Source organism: Fundulus heteroclitus, chromosome 17, assembly GCF_011125445.2.
Source record: "Fundulus heteroclitus isolate FHET01 chromosome 17, MU-UCD_Fhet_4.1, whole genome shotgun sequence".
NCBI classification, from domain to species: domain Eukaryota; kingdom Metazoa; phylum Chordata; class Actinopteri; order Cyprinodontiformes; family Fundulidae; genus Fundulus; species Fundulus heteroclitus.
Window position 1 is genome coordinate 15,789,529 of NC_046377.1, and position 5,127 is coordinate 15,794,655.

Genomic DNA, 5,127 nt, shown 5'->3' on the forward strand with positions numbered 1-5,127 from the left:
AATAAAGTCCGCGTGTGTGTGTGATTAATGTCAGTATGAATCCAGCTGTTCTACAAAGGCCTCAGGGGGTTGTTAGAGAATATTTTTGAACAAGCAGCAACATGAAAACCTGGGAGCCACCAGATCAGAAGAACCCTGAACAGAACCTACAGACATGGTAAAACACAGAGGCAGCCATATCTTGATGTGGGGATGTGAGAAAATTGATATCTATCCAATCTGTCCAAGCTTGAAATATTTTGCAAAGAACAACCCTAATACTTAATGATGGCCTTTCGCATGAAATCCAGATAAAAGACGTTAAAGCTTGTGATTGTAACGTGACAAAAGCGATTAATTTTCCTTGAACTGATTAACATTTAGTTTTTTTGGCTCTTTCTGTATTAACACAATACTCAGTGTCTAATTCTAGTTTTAATTTGCACAAGTCTTTGTTGCACAGTTTAAAACTAAGGCTGCAGAGCACAAACAGCATGAACACACACAACATGAGATGTAATAGTACGCTGACTGCGGCAACATATAGTGATTATTATTCACTCCCACCTTATGGACACCAAAAAGGCAATTGTGTCGACTGATCGCTGTCACCAACAATCGTCTAAATACGTGAAAGAGTTAAACAGCATTTAAAGCCTTTCAGGCCTCTAACAGCCAGTACTACACAGAAGTATACACATGGGGAGATATTTGCAGCTGCATGAACCTTGATCACGGATGTTACCTTAATTGTCTGAATAAGTAAGTATGACTCCTGCCTTGGATTTGCCCAGATCTGAGTCAAAGTGCATCATGAATTTTATGTGTGAGCAGCAGAAAGTAATGTAAATACAGCTGCAGACAAGTTCTGTCAGCTGTACATTTTTTATTCCAAGCACAGAGCATAAATAACTTAGGATCTTCGGCCAAGCTTTGACTGCAAGCTAAATAATAGAATATAGTTACATTTAGGAGCAGGTACCATCCTCAGAAACCCAGAAACCTTCTGGTTTCAAGGCCAAATGAAAGGGGTCTATCCAAAGACATTTAAACCGAAAGAAATAGACGATAAAAATGATCTAAAATGACAGGAATGCACCTTTAAAAGGCTGAGTCGTTCAGCGTGTGCTCTGCTTCGTGCTCGTGGGTGAGACTAGGTTGAGCCAGAACCGACAGAGCCACAGTCCATGGAAAAAGGATGAGGCCAAGACAACTTCCCATGTGTGAGTTCACATGAGTAAAGACGGAGACAGCATCATGGAAAGTTTGTGTTTTTTTTCTCTGACCTGTCTCTTCCTAGTAGCAGAGTGGGATGGGCAACTTGTTTTTCTGCAAGGTGATCACTCTGGCTGAGCCACACCTTGGATGCTCAGGGTGACATCAGTTTGTTTGGTAGTTACACCCTCACACAATAAACTCCTTTTCGCATTGGCAGTCCCCCGGTTGTTATGGGGAAGGCACTATTTCTTTTGACTTGGGTGTTTAGCAACAAAAATACACGTTTCAGTTATTGTCATTTAAATGTTTTTTTATACTTGTATGTGAAAGTCAGGAGAAGGTGAACATTTCAAACTTTCAAATCAACAGTTAAAATGTGTATTCTGAGTTTAAAAATACTACCGAATATAACAACAACAATGAAAGTTGGATACGTCTAGAAAATGGAGTAAAGCTGAAATGTGCAGAGTAGCACAGCACTCCAAAACTTTGTTCATTTTAGTTACTGAATTAACCGATAAGACCCTTAAATTGATCTGTAAAAGCTTTGCTAAAGTTGCACATTATTATTTTTATTTTTTCATTATAAATTTAAAAAAGTTGCACATTATTAAATCAACATACCGTCCACAAAGCTTATGCTAGCGATAAAACGTTAGCCGTGACACTTTTACATACATTTTTGGGTTTAATCAGGCCAAAAGAAAACTATCTGCAAAATACACATAAGAATTACAGCAAATTATGAGTTTAAAAGATAGGATGTGAGAGAAATGTTATTATTGCAGATTTTTATCAGAGAATGCTGCAACAATTCCTAAATAATCTGACCTACTGTTACTTTCTTTATGGAACCTTATGGAACAGGACAGCAGAGGACAGCAATCTAATGTTTTTACTCTCTCACGCTGTTTTGTTGATACTGGTACACCTTTGATTCCTGTAGCACTAGACAGTGTTACACTGCTCAAATTAAATTAATCAGGTGAGAAGGGACTGAATCCTTGGTTTGATTTAAAGCGGCGCGCTTTGAAGTACATTTCCAGGAAATTAAAGAAAAAAAAAACAACACACAAAAAACTAGAGGATTACTTCTTAATCTGGAAAAAAATAACAATTGGAAAACACTTTAAAAGAAGCAAAAAACAAAAACTAACAAAAAACAGCATATTAGCAAGTTTACAATATGCCGACATGTGAGGCTAAATAGGAAGAGTCGAATATAACATTAGACTCTAGTGTGTGCTTAGGCAGTTTTGATCTTTTAAACTCTGAGTCACCAACAATTTTAGATTCATTAACTTGTTCAAGGAAATATTCCTTTGTCTACCATCCAACGAAAAGTAATCCTGGACCAGTTCCAAAAGTTTTTTTGTTTTCTACACTTGTGCTCAGTCCTCTCATCACCAAAGCAGGCAAACCCAGATAGGGCTCACACTAACACACTAAGCCAGGATCTGCTAAAAGTCTCTTACTGTGAAAAGGGAATGGTTAAGGCTGCTACATACTCAACGAGAAACGAGAGATTTGTTCTCGCTCCTGCAGAGAATGACGTCATTTTGTTCTCTCGACCCGGTCTTTGAGGGTCTCGCTGCATGTTCTCGACACAACGTCTGAGCGGAACATTTTTCTCAAGGGGTGTCTATATACTGTACTGTGATTGGACAGGATTAGATAGGCGTGTTTTGGTTGGTGAAGCGACAATGTCTCACATCTGTGAAACTGCTGTCCCGCAGTTGAACTCTGGTCGTTTAGGTGGTCGAACATGCTTAATTCTGCTCACTTTCTGCGTTTACTTTATAAATTATTCAAGCTGGGCAGTTCCGCCCTCACAGCACCACACATCCCCAATGTTCGCAGTCTTTACAACTAGCATCAGAGCAGACAATGATCTTTTGCAGGTCTGCTTCTCAACTTTCAGCTCTCCACATGCTCGGCTTTCTGTGCCCTCCTCTCCCGTCCACCCGCCCACCAGCTCTGACGTCACGTGGAGCGGACTGCTGCAGCTGAGTGTCTCGTGCACTATGAATAGACAGAGCCGAAACAATTTTTTTTTGTGTTCTTCCCACTACGAGAAAAAAAATCACTGCAGCTTGCTGACTCCCTGAGGTTGCCATATTATGTTGCCATAAAGGCCAAAAGTTTCCCCTATGCACACATGGGAAAATTCCTAACTACGTGGGCAGTCCCGCTCAGGAAAACATTGCAGACGGGCATGCGATCTTCTGGCAGAAGTTCGTAAATATAGACTTTATGATTCAGCCCAAGAAGATCACCATAATCAACAACTTAACAATTCCTTAACAGAAATTGTCACTCTTGGAAGAAAGTGAGAGGTTTAAATGTTGGAAAAATGTTTTTTACTATGTGTTTAATGGGGTGTAGTATGCTTGGCGTTGGAGCGCATCGCTGGCCTCTAGAGTCTAGGAGAATAGTGCCGCACAGAGCATGCTGCAAACGTTGTTTCTGCACATCTCATTTCCATGCGGAATGTACGTGTGTCAAGCATAAAGCAACATTGAGACTGATTTTACATATCCTTCTGTACAGCTAGATATGAATTTGAAAGGTTTATCTTGTGAAGTAATGAAAGAAAAATACATAAGGCATGAAGCTAATTTAAACTTACTGCCAATGTGACCTCTGATTTGTGAATAAGTACGCAGAGTACAAATCTGCTAACTCGGTCAGGTAATTACATTTTTTTCCAGTTCAAAGGGCATTCTTTGCTAACACCACAATTTTACAGGAATGATAAACCAGATCCTCCCCGAAGAGACAAAAATATTATCTGTGTTCAGAAAATGTTCCCCTCACTGCTTGTATATGCGGGGAAAGTTACAGACCTCGTTTTGTCTCATGTCTCGATGAATGCAACCATTGTCAGTTTGACTTATGTATGACCCTTGCAAGTTGTGTTTCCTGGTTTTTGTGCATTTCTACCCTGGACGTGCGGACATGCCGTGTGTGTTTGGCCTCTCACCACAGTGAAGCACGGATGTTTTTTTGAAAACTCTGCCTATGCAAAGCAGCAGCCCAGATCTCTGTGTTCATTCCCAACCTGACATTCTTTCCTCCTCTGGAGTTCACAAATGGTTTCAAGATAAAAGCCCCTATTCATTATGTCGAGAACCCTGCGTAATGACAGGATACCCCACCCTTGTCTGGAAACAGCGAGGGCCATATTTTACTCAGCTCTGGAGGCCCATGCATTTAAAACAGGCTATGTTATTGTTTTCTTTTTCAGGTGCTGCATGTCCACAACACTTTCTGTCAATCATAAATAGGAAGAAAACAAGGTGGTTTCCAAGTTCAATCATTCTTTACGGTTATGGCCTTTACTTTCTTTCTCTTTCACTTTTATGGCATTTGACTTCTATCTCGCTTGCTAAGCTGCCAGCATTCAGCCACGCACACTCACAATCCCTGTCAGTAATGAGCCAGCTGCCTGTTCACAGATGTCTGTGTGATACACGTGTGAAGCGTTAGGTTTGCTAGCAAACCTCTTCCTTTTTTCCACTCCTACTGCTGAATAAAAACAAAGCAGCTTTCCTTGTTGCTCTTCGGTTTTCCAATGAGCTTTTTGCCATTGCGCTCCTGCCCAGTTGGTTTCTTAATGGGTTACAGTTGAATTCAAAACTGGTACATGTACTGTATTACATGTATAAAGACATCTATTTTAATATTGACGGTTGTTGCTTGAGTTCATGTTTGTTTTAAATGTTACTTGATTGTGAGTCCATTCCTCTGCTCCCTTAATGGTATATAGCCATGTAACGTGCGACATGAGCAAGTCTGACTAATTGTCTCGGAATCCAAAAAGTGTAGGTCCAATTCCAGCTTCCTCCCTTCATATGTTGATGTGCTCCTGGGCAAGGCACTGAACCCTAAATTGCCTACTAATCTGCATATTGGTGCATTAACGTTTGT